Source organism: Bombina bombina, chromosome 3 (assembly GCF_027579735.1).
Source record: "Bombina bombina isolate aBomBom1 chromosome 3, aBomBom1.pri, whole genome shotgun sequence".
NCBI lineage: Eukaryota > Metazoa > Chordata > Amphibia > Anura > Bombinatoridae > Bombina > Bombina bombina.
The window spans coordinates 105,243,426-105,260,020 of record NC_069501.1 but is presented as its reverse complement, the minus strand read 5'-3'; positions in this window follow the sequence as shown (position 1 = coordinate 105,260,020).

The window sequence follows — 16,595 nt, the reverse complement described above, 5'->3', positions numbered from 1 at the left end:
TTAGGGGGATTTAGTAACTTTAAACGTAAAAGAGCTGTTTAACTTATTGCATTGTCCTACAAAAGGCCCTTTTAAGGGCTATTGGTAGTTTAGTTTTGGGGGTGTTTTTATTTTGGGGGGCTTTTTTATTTTCATATGGATTAGGTTTGATTTTTTTTATTTTTGATCATTTTGTTTTTATTTCTTGTAATTTTATATTACTTTTTTGTAATTTAATGTTAGGTTTTATTTAAGTGTAACTTAGTATTGTGGTTAATTTAGGGGGTGTTAGGTTAGGGGGCTTAGTAATTAAATTAGTTATTTGCGTTGTGGGGGGTTGCTGATTTAGGAGTTAATAGGTTAATTAGGTTAATTGCGATGTGGGGGTTGGCGGTTTAGGGGTTAATGGGTTATTTAGGTTTATTGTGATGTGGGAGTTTGTGGGTTTAGGGGTTAAATCCACCGGGATGCAGCTTTGCTGCATCCGAGTTGATTCTTTTGGCTGCGTGTGCAGCAAACATTCTTTTGGCTGCCTCGTGCAGCCAAATTTTTTTGGCAACATCGACAGATGCTTTACAAATACCATTATAGTATAGATATATATCCTATAATATAAAAGGCTAAGTGGGTTTGTCCGAAGCTGTCATGCGCAGTAGAGACTGCGCAAGGACAAACACACCTGGCCTTCAACAAACTGACCTGGCACCTGATCCGTGAAGGGGGCACAGCTGGCCGGACTTGAAGGGGGCATGACCGGCGGGTGTGATGGGGCGGACCTGGGGCATGATGGGACAGGGGGCATGGCGGGGTTGGGCGAGCATGGCGGGGCTGGGCGGGTCCAGGCAGGAGCGGCCGCCTGCCTTGAGAGAGAGCGCACAAGAGGTGGGATATAGAGCAAATGATAGGGGAGATAGAGCAAAAGAGAGGGGTGAGAGAGAGCAAAAGAGAGGGGTAAGAGAGAGCAAATGAGAAGGGTGAGAGAGAGCAAAAGAGAGGGGTGAGAGAGAGCAAAAGAGAGGTGGGAGAGAGAGCAAAAGAGGGGGGAGTACCTATTTGGGGCTTAGTGTCTTTTTTTTTTTAAGATTAGGGATGAAAAAGAGCTGATTGCCCTTTCAAGGGCAATGCCCATACAAATGCCCCTTTAGGGCCAATGGGTTCTTTAGGTTTTTTTAGTGTTAGTTTTTTTTATCTTGGGGGGTTCGGTGGGTGGGGGGTTTTACTGTTAGGGGGGATTTAGTAACTTTAAACGTAAAAGAACTGTTTAACTTATTGCATTGTAATACAAAAGGCCCTTTTAAGGGCTATAGGTAGTTTAGTTTAGGGGGTGTTTTTATTTTGGGGGGCTTTTTTATTTTCATAGGGATTAGGTTTGATTTTATTTATTTTTGATCATTTTGTTTTTTATTTTTTGTAATTTTATATTATTTTTTTGTAATTTAATGTTAGGTTTTATTTAAGTGTAACTTAGTATTGGGGTTAATTTAGGGGATGTTAGGTTAGGGGGTTTAGTAATTAAATTAGTTATTTGCGTTGTGGGGGTTTGCTGATTTAGGAGTTAATAGGTTAATTAGGTTAATTGCGATGTGGGGGTTGGCGGTTTAGGGGTTAATGGGTTATTTAGGTTTATTGTGAAGTGGGGGTTTAGGGGTTATTAGGTTAATTAGGTTTATTGTGATGTGAGGGGTTGGCGGTTAAGGGGTTAATATTTTAATTATGTTTTTTGCAGATTAGGAGTTAATTACTTTATTATTTTGCGTTGTGGGGGTTTGCGGTTTAGGTGTTTGTTAATACTTTGTGCAGGAGGTTAGGTATTTTTTGTTATACTTCCTGCGGGCCGTTACGTGGTTTTTGTTTTGTTTTTTAAGGCTTCGGGTTTGCCAACGCTGCATCCAGTTGGGGGTTTGCGGTTTAGGTGTTTGTTAATACTTTGTGCGGGAGATTAGGGTTTTTTTTTGTTATACTTTGTGCGGGCGGTTATGTGTTTTTTATTTATTTCTTGCGGCGGTTACGTGTTTTTTTTATATTTTGTGCGGGCGGTTGCGTTTTTTTTAAGGCTTCAGGTTTGCCAACTCTGCATCCAGGTGGATTCCGAAAATGGCAGAGTGGTGAAAGAATCCCCGGAAGGGTGAAAGAATCCCCGCAATCCCCTGCCATTTTCAAAATCCACTGGGTTGATTCTTTTGGCTGCGTGCGCAGCAAACATTCTTTTGGCTGCCTCGTGCAGCCAAATTTTTTTTGGCAACATCGACAGATGCTTTACAAATGCCATTATAGTATAGATATATATATCCTATAATATAAAAGGCCAAGTGGGTTTGTCCGAAGCTGTCATGCGCAGTAGAGGCTGTGCAAAGACAAACACACCTGGCCTTCAACAAACTGACCTGGCACCTGATCCGTGAAGGGGGCACAGCTGGCTGGACGTGAAGGGGGCATGGCCGGCGGGCGTGATGAGGCGGACCTAGGGCATGATGGGACTGGGGGGCAAGGTGGGTTTGGGCGAGCATGGCGGGGCTGGGCGGGTCCGGGCAGGAGCGGCCGCCTGCCTTGAGAGAGAGAGAGAGCACAAGAGGTGGGATATAGAGCAAATAAGGGGGGAGATAGAGCAAAAGAGAGGGGTAAGAAAGAGCAAAAGAGAGGGGTAAGAGAGAGCAAAAGAGAAGGGTGAGAGAGAGCAAAAGAGAGGTGGGAGAGAGAGCAAAAGAGGGGGGGCAAAAGAGAGGGGAGAGAGATCAAAAGAGAGGGGGAGAGAGAGAGCAAAAGAGAGGGGGAGAGAGAAAGCAAAAGAGAGGATGGGAGTGAGAGCACCAAAGAGAGGGGGAGAGAGAGAGCAAAAGGGAGGTGGGAGAGAGAGCAAAAGAGAAGGGGGAGAGAGAGCAAAATAGAAGGGGGAGAGAGCGCAAAGGAGAGGGGGAGAGGGAGAGAGCAAAAGAGAAGGGGAGAGCACAAAAGAGAGGGGGAGAGAGAGCAAAAGAGAGCTGGAGAGAGAGAGCAAAAGAGAGGGGGAGAGAGAGCAAAAGAGAGGGGGAGAGAGAGCAAAAGAGAGGGGGGGGAGAGAGAGAGAGAGAGCAAAAGAGAGGGGGAGAGAGAGAGCAAAAGAGAGGAGGGGAGAGAGAGAGCAAAAGAGGGGGGGAGAGAGAGAGAGCAAAAGAGAGGTGGGAGAGAGAGCAACAGAGAGGGGGAGAGAGCACAAAATAGAGGGATAAGAGAGAGAGCAAGAGAGGGGGAGAGAGAGCAAGAGAGGAGGGAGAGAGCAAAAGAAAGCGGAGAGAGAGAGAGCAAGAGAGTGGAGAGAGAGAGCAAAGCAGAGGGGGAGAGAGCAAAAGAGAGGGGGGAGAGAGAGAGAGCAAAAGAGAGGGGGAGAGAGGGAGAGCAAAAGAGAGGGGGAGAGAGAGCAAGCAAAAGAGAGGGTGGAGAGAGAGAGCAAAAGTGAGGGGGAGAGAGCAAAAGAGAGGGGGGAGAGAGAGCAAAAGAGAGGAGGGGAGAGAGAGAGAGCAAAAAAAGGGGGGAGAGAGAGAGCAAAAGAGAGGGGGAGAGAGCGCAAAAGAGGGGGAGAGAGCGCAAAAGAGAGGGAGAGAGAGAGAGAGCAAAAGAGAGGGGGAGAGAGGGAGCAAAATAGAGGGGGAGAGAGAGAGCCAGGGGTGGGACCGCTGTACTGTAAAAAATGGCCCATGTACACGGGCTTTAGGACTAGTGTATATATATATATATATATATACACAGTATATATATATATATTAATAAAATGCTCTCTCTTAATCATTAAAGTTTAATTTTAGCCTCCATTTCCTCTTAAACTGCACTGAAAAACTACTATTTTACTTTGCCGGAGTTTAAATGAAATATGTTGCACAGATAAAATAATATTAGTAACATTAAAATTCCCTTTCCATAAAATTTCCATGTTTAAATATTCATGAACTGGGAATTGTTTTTGCTGAGTTGCAGTAGTTGTGTTGATTGGAATAGTATCACTCGGCTGCCGATATGAGATGAATTTATCCCTCGGTCAGTGGAAATTCTGTCAGAGCATCACAGTGACACACAGCTAGATTGTTATCCTACGAGAGACTGAACATGCAGACAAAATTTTGTTTCCACAGTTACCTGAAACTTTGTGGCTGTTTTGGAGACGACAGACTGACTGCGGTTGAACAGTTTGGCAGTAACTGTATCCAGAACATGAACAAGTTTGTCATTTTGCTCTTTAGCTTTTATAATGAGGCAGCAGCCGCAAGCCCACAACAACTAGTAAACCTTAAATTAAGTAATGAGATTGACATCATCATAATTATATATTGTTGTGGTATCAACATTAACCCTTTGAGTGCTAAGCACTTTCCCCCCTGGGTGCTAAGATTTTTTAATGTTTTTTTTTTATTTTTTTAAACAATTTTTTTTTAAACTTTTTTTTTATTTTTTTCAGACCCCCCAAGACTTACACTGTTGGAAAGGTTAGGCGATTACCTTTCCAATGGTGGGTCTTGGGGATCTATAGCTGCTTAGATGCCTGAGATACAGGCTTCTAAGCAGCATGCCCTCTGCTCCTATACTTTACATTGTTAAGTATAAATAAAGTTGCGCTGTGACGTCATCACGTTATTGCGCGTGACGTCACCACGCAAAACGGAAAGCCCCGGCGATGCCTGTCACTCTACAGGCACAATCGCCAGGGTAGGAGCAGGTGGGAGCCCCCAGATCTCCCTCAAGGTGGGAGAGTGCTAGTGACGGCTCTGAGCACCAGAGTGGGAAACTCTGTGACGGCTCAGAACCGTCATTAGCACTCAAAGGGTTAACAGACAAACACACATGCACACTGAATACATAGTTTTTTTATCGTTATGGGACATTTTGTAGTGATTTGCTGAGGGTTAGAGTATATGACTTACTTCCAGTTTTAATGAAAATCATACTTTTTTCTGTTTGTCGTTGCAACATAAATTAACAATGAAAACTAACACTAGAACAGTAATTAATCAAGACATTAGATAAAGGGACATGAAACACAACATTTTTATTTCATGTTTCAATTTTACATTGTATTTCTCTTGGAATCCTTTGTTGAAAAACAGGTAAGTATGCTCAGGAGCATGCACGTCTCAGGAGCACAATATGGCAGCAATCTTGCAAGAATGCTTTTTACAATGTTATACATGGTGCAGGCAGCTGCCATCTAGTGCATTCTTGCAAAACTGAGGCCATATAGTTCTGCAGATACGTGCACGCTACCTATCTAGATATTCTCTTCAACAAAGTATGCAATGAGAAGGAAGTACATTTAATAATCTAAATTATGAAAGATAAATGTTGGGTTTCATGTCCATTTAACCTAGATAATGTGGTCTTCAGTGCACGGCTCTCCTCCTGCTGTATAAATTACATTAGCAAGTCTCCTTGTGTACCCCAATAATCATATATTCAGTGCTGCAGAGTTTTGTAAATCTTTACAAATATTAATAATTGTTTTACAAAGTAAACTAAGAGAGCTTAATCTGTTATGCTAATGGTCATTAAAGTTATCAACATCAGAAAGGTATCACTGCAAAAAAAACTGCATACAAAATAAAGTACAGGTGGCCCTCGGTTTACAACGGTTCAATTTGCACCGTTTCAGAATAACAACCTTTTTTTCCAGTCATGTGACTGCTATTGAAAAGCATTGAGAAGCAGTGCATTGATTAAAATAGCCAGTAGGTGGAGCTGTCCGCTTGTGTTGCAGCAAAGCAAAGCAAGCCGAAATGAATCAATTTAACTAGACCTTAGCTATCGAGCAGATTTCAAAGGAACAAGATCTTCAAAGGAACAAGATCTTCCTGTCTATAAATCAGTCCAGATTGGAATGCATAGAAAGAACTGTTTGCAGAAAAATGCAAGTGAAGCCTGTGTTTTGTGATTATTTTATTAGGTTTATAATGCTATTTAGCAAATGTTTTTGTTCATTTAACTTAGTTTAATTATATATTTTGTGTTGTGTGATTATTTGATACTGTTTATAATGCTGTTTATCATTTAAAGTCTTCATTTCAAAGCTTTAAAAATAATGTATTAGGTGTTACTTATGACAATTTTGAGATGGGCCTTGAACCTAACTACCTCACTTCTCATTGACTTACATTATAAACTGGGTTTCAATTTACAACGGTTTCAATTTACAACCATTCCTTCTGGAACCTAACCCCGGCGTAAACTGAGGGCTACCTGTATTTCAAACTAATTTAAAAATGTAATTGTGTTAGCAAATTTTGCATTGTTTTGCAGGGACACAGAGCCTGAACATTTTCTTTTTTTCTGGTCATTTATGGATGGATATAAATGAGCTCCATCACTGATCAAGTAATTACTTTTTAGCATGTTAAAGGGTCACAATTCTGTATTTTGTAACCTCCTGTCTCTCTCTGGGCAACAACAAAACTGTGATTAAAAAATACAGTAAAAGCAGGCAAAATAAAAAAAATGAAAGTATATTGTTTTTGTTTTTTTCACAGAGCACAATTAAATACAGCAGAACTGCATAATCAACAAATGCATAAAGACAAAACAATAATACATATTCTGAACTGTATGCAGACAAATGTAACAGTTTCCTTTCTTTTCCATCAGCCTGTCACTGACTTATATGTATATATGTTTCTCAGTAGAGCTGGTATCTCAGAAAGTGTGCAGCTGTATGAACATTCCAAAAATGTGCAGCTGTTTTTGTACATTAGTTTGTTTGCACTAGCTCTTCTAGAACAGATACCAACAACTAAACAACCAGCTTCTTCAAGTGAATAAAATGCTATAGATTGTTAAAAACACTGCTGCCATTTAAAGCTCATGACACATTCACATCCCAGGGCACGTGTGATATGCTCAACAAAAGATACCAAGCGAACAAAGTACATTCATAATGGATGTAAATTGGATTTTTATATTTAAATTGCACACTGCATCTGAATCAGTGGTGTTGCCAGGGGGAACCAAGGAGGCACTAGCCCCCCAAATGTGATCAACGCTGGTTTTCCAATCACCCTTTCTCCACCCAGTCCAGCCCATGGCATGCCCTGACTCTACAGTTCTGTCCCTCCCATTTTTGTCCCGCCCACAAAAAGCTAATAGGACTCCAGGAAGTCCTCCCCCCCCTATATATACTTTCTGGTGACACCACTTGTCTGAATTATGAAACTTTAATTTTGTTTTTGATGCCCCTTTAAACATTGTGGCTGAAAAATATTAACGTTATTGTGCATTAACATCACTTGAGTACAATCACTGCTATTTTTGTGCTCATTTTTCAGTGCTCAAGCAATAGAGTAATTGCACTTATTCCATCACATAATGGACTTCTATGGGGGCGTGCAGTAAAATTCATGTTGGATATCACTTGAGTTCTAAACCAATGGCGTGCTAAGGTGATGCTACACAAACTATTTATAATAATGTTTACCTCAGTGGTATTTTGTATTGTGCTCAACTGCACTCTGTAACTTAGTTACCACTAATGATACGAGCACAATAAGCGCACTAATATCACTTCCTGCACTATCCATTACAAGTATAGGGCGTTCTAAAAAGGTTTTGTGCTCCACTTGTAATCTAGCCCTTTATGAGGGATTAATATCCCTTAAGTAGGGGGTGTCATGAGGTTGGTTAAAGTCTGTCCAGAAAAGAATCCTAAGGTTGGGAAGTGGCAAATACACACACTGCCCCAGCACAGAGGGTGAAGCCCAGGACGTGACAACTAAAGATGGAAACACTAAACGCCCAGTTAAAATCCAGGACAAAGGTCAATACTGTGTGGGCAAGAACAGGGAAAAATCAATATCCAATGAGAAAGGTTAAAGTCCAGGCCAAAGTCAATAGCGGAAATTAAATCAGTCCAAAGCAGGGGCCAGAAAACAAGCTAAGGTCGGCAACAGTAATATAAGCCATATGAAGCAAGAACCAGGAATACTCCTATGCACGGACCCTAACTAGGGAGAATGAGTCAAGTCCAAAATAAACTTTCATGATTAAAATATGGCATGTCATTTTTAATCACTTTCCAATTTACTTTTATCACCAATTTTGCTTTGTTCTCTTGGTATTCTTAGTTTGAAGCTAAACCTAGGTAGGCTCATATGCTAATTTCTTAGACCTTGAAGGCCGCCTCTTATCTGAATGCATTTTGACAGTTTTTTTACCACTAGAGGGCTAGTTCATGTGTGTCATATAGATAACATTGTGCTCACACACGTGGCGTTGCGTAGGAGTCAGCACTGATTGACTAAAATGCAAGTCTGTCAAAAGAACTGAAATAAGGGTGCAGTTTGCAGAGGCTTAGATACAAGGTAATTACAGACGTAAAAAGTGTATTATTATAACTATGTTGGTTATGCAAAACTGGGAAATGAGTATTAAAGGGATTATCTATCTTTTTAAAAAACAAAAATTCTGTTGTTGACTGTCCCTTTAAATAGAACAGCGCTTGATCAGCGCAACTCCTGAAAGCGGCTGGTGAGGTTTTAAAGATTTCACAGCGATATTACAGCCAGTCAGAAATACCATTTGCACCATGGACAGCAAAGTATTCCTATTACTGCTGAAAGATGGAGGACACTGGAATGCTGGGAAATCAGATCACTTTTTATCAAAAACATATACTAATACAAAGCATTGAGCATTCATTAGCTTCAAGTAGGTAATTGTTAAAGGTAGAATACACGGGTAGGTAAGTAGATCACAGTAATCACATTCAGAAGGAACTTCATCTCATCAGGTGACAAAACACTTTGTGGAAGCTTGTTCAGCAAAATCTTATTTCATCAGGACACAAGTATCAGCTGCAATCCTGTGTTCAGGTTTTAGTCTGCTTTATTGCTTAGAAGCAGCTCTGCTAACAAATCCTGTAGGTTACTGTGTTCAGTTAAAGTTCCTGTTCAAATTGCATCAGCATACAAAGTCTTGCACACACAAACCATTGTCATCTAAATGTAGTTTCAGTTTTAGGAAAGTGTAAAAATTGTTCTCTTTCAACAAGCAGACTGTGGTACCCCCCCCCCCCCTGTGCATTGTCTAACAAATATGTATTAGTCATGCAGTTCTCATGCTTCCATTGAATTAAAATGTATTGCACTAGATCTTTTTCAAGCCAAAAGTACACAGGGTAACTAGACTATGAACATTAGTATAAGCTTTTTTTCCTGCTAATATTTTACCTGTTTTATTTATTATTTGTGTATGGAATCCTGAAATGCTTTTATCCCTTCTATCCCCTATCAAGCAGATTTTACAATGTCTAACCTTTCCTAAGGCCTCACTAACAGGATTTTCTTGGATGAGAGCAGACAAAATAACCACGTTTACTAATCATCTGAATATTTCACCTGTGACAGTGTTCTAGGTCAAATATCCTCAAAATTTGGCCTGTTAGGGAGGTCTGAGGACAGGTTTGAAAACCAGTGTCCTAAGCAAATATAAACCATGCTTTTTGTCCAGTTTCACCTGCATATCTTAGCGCTGCGGAATCTGTTGGCGCTTTATAAATAAAGAATAATAATAAAGAATAATAATAATTTGCATGGAGTTTCTTTCAGTTCACATTTTTATAAACATAAACTATCCCTGTGTAATAAAAAGTATAAATCACACAAACTATAAAAGGTACTCAGCTAAACTGCAATGATTGAAATCATCAGAATCTTTATTTATTAATTATAAAATGACTCAAAATCATATACAAATGTTAACGCACATTCCATGCATTATTAGTTAAGTGAGAAATATCTTATACTGAAGTGATTATCGATATTGAATTGACCATAATGATTACATTTTGCTTTGACTATTTATCATTTGCTTTTGTGGTATAAAAAACCCTGACAACCTCCCCTGAGGATCATGTGAAATGGCTGTGAATGTTTCTTGTGTTTAACCAGATTCTCCTGTGCTTTTGTTAATGTCATTTGGATAGCTTAAAGGGATATGAAACCCATTTATTTTTGCTTTATGATTCAGAAAGAGCATGCAATTTTAAGCAACCTTCCAACTGACTTCCATTATTTAATTTATTTAGTCCTCTTGGTATCCTTTGTTAAAAAGGATACCTAGGTAGGCTCAGGAGTCACAGATTGGTGGCTGCACATATATTCCTCATGTTATTGGCTCGAACATGCTTCAACAAAGGATACCAAGAAAATGAAGCAAATTAGATAATAGAAGTTAATTGGAAAGTTTAAAATGGTATGTTTTTGCTTATTTATGAAACTAAAATTTTTGGTTTCATGTCCCTTTAAATAATTTAAAATTGTGCTATTTAGATAGACTGGCATGGTTTTTAAAACAAAGCCAAATATCACAGTAGCTGCATACAATGAATTACAATAGTTGAGAATGTGCAGTGTGTTATTTTCACTTAAAGCAAATGGACACACCCAATACATATTATATATATATATATATATATATATATATATATATATATATATATATATATATATATATATATATATATATATATATATATATATATATATATACAGTGAGGCCTCGGTTTACGAATTTAATTCGTTCTCCGGGTCGTTTCGTATTGCGAAAAATTCGTAAACCGAAACACGGTTTCCCATAGGAATGCATTAAAAATCAATTAATGCGTTCCGGAGGTCCGAAAAAATTCAAATAAAGTGTCCAAAAAATGCTCCAAAAGGCTCCAAAAGGCTTAACAACTTGCTGCAAATGGCTCCAATGTCTCCAAAAGGCTCCACAACTTGCTGCAAATGGCTCCAATGTCTCCAAAAGGCTCCACAACTTGCTGCAAATGGCTCCAAAAGGCTTAACAACTTGCTGCAAATGGCTCCAATGTCTCCAAAAGGCTCCACAACTTGCTGCAAATGGCTCCAAAAGGCTCAACAACTTGCTGCAAAATGGCTCCAAAACCTCTCCAACACCTCCACACTGGTACCCAAACTTCATTAATTCAATCATACTTGAGTATGCAGGGGGCACAGGGGCCACTGGTTTCGTATTGCGAAAAATATTCGTAAACCGAGGGGGGCAAACCGGCATTTTGTTTCGTATTGCGAAAAAAATTCGTAAACCGAGTCAAATTTTCTTCAAATTTCGATTTCGTAAACCGAAATTTCGTATACCGAGTCGTGCGTAAACCGGGGCCTCACTGTATATATATATATATATTATATGCCACACAATCCATACCACTCTGTATAGAACAATATAAAATATGCATAAATAATAAAAATTATGCATAAATATTGACCATTGCCCTGCAAAAATGCAAACAATATGGGGCGTGATCCAATATACGGCGTAGTTTTCGGCGCAAGCGAGGGAACCCGCGCCTCCCATAATTTCACCTCGCACATTGAGGTATCCAATATACGGTGCCGTCACATGCTAAAGTGGCGTAAGTAGGACAAACTGGCGTTGTTCCGAAAAGTGTGCAAATACACATTTTAGTCGTCGCAAGTACTTACGCCAGTATTTTGTCCACGTAAAGTCTCAATAAAGTGTAGTTTTATGCAAATTAGGCTAATGCTCGTAAAAATTACCCGCGACTTCATCTAAAAATGCGCAACGTAATTACGCTATTCAAAAGTCATATATAAACCCATGCGCAGCCGCCATTTTCTTCAGTGTGTTTGGATGGTTCGTTGAGCTACAGTACACTACAGTGAGTTTAGGATTAGTAAGAGTAGTGAGAGAGGCGCAGCATAATAGTTAGTTAAGTCGGATTTTTGTTTGGGTAAGCTTGTACATTTACTTACACTTATTTTTACATATTGCACACATTTTGCATACATACATATACAAAATACACAACACTTTTTTTTTCTAACACCTCACACATTTTATTTCAATTTTACAGTGTGATAGGCTGAGTGTTTGGTTGTGATTGTGTGTGATTGAACTGGGAGTGAGTGTGAGTGTGTGAGTGTGTGTAGTGTGAGGATGTCAGGGAGAGGTAGGGCGGAGGGGAGGAGGGGAGCGGAGTTACAGAGAGAGGAGTATTGTAGCGGATAGGAGGAGCAGCGGGTCCCCGTCAGGGAGTAAGTGGAGTGGGGAGAGGGAGAGTTAGAAGGTATGATGGGAGGGGAGATGCCCAGAGACCAGGCACACTTAGAAGAGGGACAGAGGGTGCACATGGGGACAGAAGGGGGGAGGAGGGAGAGGATAGGGAGGAACCCACACCAGGGACATCCCAGGGAGCAAGCCAGGTGGTCACAGAGGATGAGCGCATGAGATGCCCAAACTTCTCATTTGATGAGAATATTGCGCTAGTCCAGGCCATAATGGACAACAACAGTGCCCTCTTTGGCCAGGAGAAGGGCAAAGGCGTTGCCCGAAGGCGTAAGACAGCATGGTTGGCGGTAGAGGATGCTGTAAACAGTGTGGCCCCGCAAAGGAGGACTGTCGAGGGACTTAAAAAAAGGTGGAACGATTGTAAGAGGCGGGTGAAAGAGAAGATGGGGCAGGAAGCCATGCACCAGAGGGGAACAGGCGGTGGTCCACCCCTGGAAACCGAATACAACACCTGGCAGGAGATGATACGCAGGTCCCTGAGTATCACAGCAGTCCATGGACTTCCAGGGGCTCGTGACTCAGGGGCTGCAACCACAGCACATCATGCTGGTGAGTAACATCCCACACACCAGTATTATATCCTTTAAAGGGACATGACACCCACACTTTTTCTTTCATGATTTAGAAAGAGAATGCAATTTTAAACATCTTTCTAATTTACTTATATTATCTAATTTGTTTTATTATCTTGATATTCTTTGCTGAAAAGCATATCTAGATATGCTCAGGAGCTGCTGATTGGTTGCTGCACATAGAAGCCTAGTGTGATTGGCTCACCATGTGCATTTCTTTTTCTTCAACTAAGGATATCTAAAAAATTTAGCAAAATAAATAATAGAAGTAAATTGTAATGTTGTTTAAATTTCTATTCTCTATCTGAATCATGAAAGAAAGATTTTGGGTTTAGTGGCCCTTTAATATCACACATTCATGTACACAATGAGGAGCATGGTATTTGGCCTACTAACAAAAACATCTACAATTATATTTCACATTAATGCTACTTAACACAATGCAATTCATGATATGAGGTGGAATAGTGCAATACTAACATGTCTCAGAGTAACACAGGCCACATGTAGAGTTTTCAGTAAATGGACACTATAGCCATCACAATACTTTTAGCTCAGAAAGCATGTTCTGTGCCTACATCAAGCTAAAGTAAATTGTGTGGCCATAGTGTCACTTAAAGAACACATTTTTTCCATCATTGACATGTACACATAACTATTGTATGAAACACATACCTGGATACTGTGCATATTAAAATCCCTCATATCACAAATCACATTGTGCACATGCATGTTATAGAGTTTGACATGAGAATGAGTATAAGCCCTAGCATGTATCAATGTACATTGTATGCCCACATGGACATATATATGACTGTACTAATCCCTCTCATCATTTGACTCCTCCACAGAACCTCCTGTCACCAGGGTGCAAACAGGCATGCCGCCACCTCCACCACCAGCCACAGGCATGCTGCCACCTCCACCACCAGTCACAGGCATGACGCCACCTCCACCACCAGTCACAGACATGCCGCCACCTCCACCACCAGTCTTCAGGCAGCAACATGGACAGTATGCTACCAGGCATGAGCAGGGTTGGATTGCCTCAGTTGAGGACACGGAAGTGATGCCACCACCATTGGCATATGACCCATGGCAAGATACTGTGGTATACCTTTAACTATAACCCCTCCTATTTGGTCTCCACCCTATATAAGGACTACCTGTAACACTCATTTACTGCCTGATTATTGAAGTCTTAGCTACTCTGGTGTAGCTTTCCTTATCTCAGGTCTCCTATTGCTTGTATCCTGTGCAAGGTGGTTTTCTTTGTTTACTCTAGCTGCGTCTTGAATCTCTTATGCTCAAATCGTTACTTTGTCATTACCGACTTTGGATCATTCAACGGCCGGATCTACTTTTTCACCGCTACCCGGAAGTAAGCCGCATTCACACACGCTGCCTCTCCAAATACGGATCTTCCAATGCGGTAACAGAAATATCACGGTCCTCAAGGTGGTAACGTATACGAACAATGCTAAAGCCATTAAACTTCTTACCTGCTTGTTTTTGTTACCATACTGAATTATTGGGCAACTCCTATTACCTGCAACATCCAATATGAACAAACATTGTATGTCTGTGGAATGTCTGAACTTGTAAATATTTTAGGCTGTGTGTGATTGCGTGAAGTAAGAAGAATCATTTGTTTCTACCAATTCAGATTCTGAGCTTGTCAGTATTTCTTTTTCATCTGTGGCCTCCGGTTATATATATATATCTTGAACATAAGATATATATTATATTAAATATTCCTTATATTTATTAACACTTAAGTCAGTAGTTAATATACAAATTCATCATATATTAAATGTCTCATATTGTTTAATCAGGCTACATAGAAGTTGTTTTCTGATTACTACAAAAAAGAGCAACAAGCTCTAATTTTAGAGCTAACCTTTATAACCAATGTGCAAATACTTGTTTACTTAAATACGAAGCTCAGAATACCACATAATAATCAGGCCAAAAAAACCGAATTTTGAATTAATTAAACATTATGGATCCTAATGAAATAAAAAAGGAGTTTAATAATGTTTACCTTAAACTTGATTATTTAGCAAGAGCTGTGACAGAAGTGCAGACTGAAAATGCTGCACTGAAAACTATAGTTAAAGATTTTGTTACACAAAAGCCTCATGACCCACCTGAACCTCATATTAATTATCCACAACCTTTTTCAGGGAAACGTTCTGAGTTCAGGGAATTTAAGAATGCCTGTAATTTATTATTTTCTCTTAGACCTAAGACTTATCATACTGAGCGGATTAAAGTTTGTACCACAATATCTTTCCTACAAGGTGAACCCAGGACTTGGGCTAATAGGTTTTTTGAAAACAATAACAATATCCTGGATTCATTACAAGATTTTTTTTCTGCTTTAACTAGTCTATATCAAGACTCAAATTCTCAAATAAATGCTGAAATGAGATTGAGGTCTTTAAAACAAGGTAAGAGAAATGTGGAGGATTATACCACTGAGTTTCAGATGTGGGCAGAGGACTCTCAGTGGAATGAAATCAGTTTGAAAAATCAATATCGTTTAGGTTTATCTGAAACACTCAAAGATGAACTTTCACGTCTTGAGATCCCAGATACCCTTGATGGTCTTATTAAATTAAGTACATCTTTAGATCGTCGTTTGAGAGAAAGGAGGGCAGAAAAGGCCTCTAATGATACCTCATATAGAAGACCTTACCAAGTCACAACAAGTCATGACAAAGCTCATGGCAGTGCTACCCCTATGGAGATTGGTGTACTTAGAGGACCTCTGCCACCAGAGGAAAAAATTAGAAGGAGGTTGGAAAATCTCTGTTTATATTGTGCTCAAAAAGAACATGTAGTATCTACTTGTCCTTTGTTGAAAAAACAAAAGAATGGTAAGAAAAAAACCAGTGACTTTGTTTACAGCATAGCTAATGATACACACATGACTTTGTCTATTTCTTTACAGTGGGACCAGAAAAATATCCAAACCAAGGCATTAATTGATTCAGGAGCATCCGGAAATTACATTGATTCCACTTATGTAAATAAAAATCGAATACCTACTATTTGTAAACAAAATCCTGTATCTATTAAGCTGATAGATGGTTCATTAATAGAACAAGGACCTATTACACATCATACTATTCCCCTGCTTGTAACATCATTGCAGGGACACACTGAATATTTAACTTTTGATCTCATAACCATACATCAGCATACTCTCATCCTAGGCTATCCTTGGTTGAAGAAACACAACCCTCACATAAATTGGGTTTCAAATAAGGTAACATTAGATTCTGCTTTTTGTTCCCAAACTTGTTATCCACATCAAACCATAGCGTCACTTGATATTGGTTTACCCTCGTGTTATCAGGATTTGGCAGATGTATTTAATTTAAAAGAGGCAGAAAACCTTCCACCTCATAGGGAGTTTGACTGTCCTATCGATATAATACCTGGTTCCAAAATCCCTCATGGTAAGATCTATCCCCTCTCTCAAGAGGAACTCCAGTATATAAGAAACTACTTAGACGAAAATTTACGTAAGGGATTTATTTCACACTCCACATCCCCTGCAGCTGCAGGTATGTTTCTAGTAAGAAACAAGGATGGTACCATAAGACCTATTATTGATTATAGAGCATTAAATAACATCACAATAAAAAACAGATACCCGTTACCTTTAATACCTGAACTTTTGGAACGTCTAACTGGTGCAACTATTTACACCAAATTAGATTTAAAGGGAGCTTATAATTTGATTAGAATTAAAGAAGGTCACGAATGGAAAACGGCATTCAGGACCAGATATGGCCTTTTCCAATATAATGTAATGCCTTTTGGTCTGAGTAATGCTCCGGCAACTTTTCAGTTTTTTATAAATGAGATCTTTCGTGACCTGATAGACGTTTGTGTCATAATATACCTTGACGACATATTAATTTATTCTAGAACACCTCATGAGCATGAAAAACATGTACGCTGGGTATTAACTCG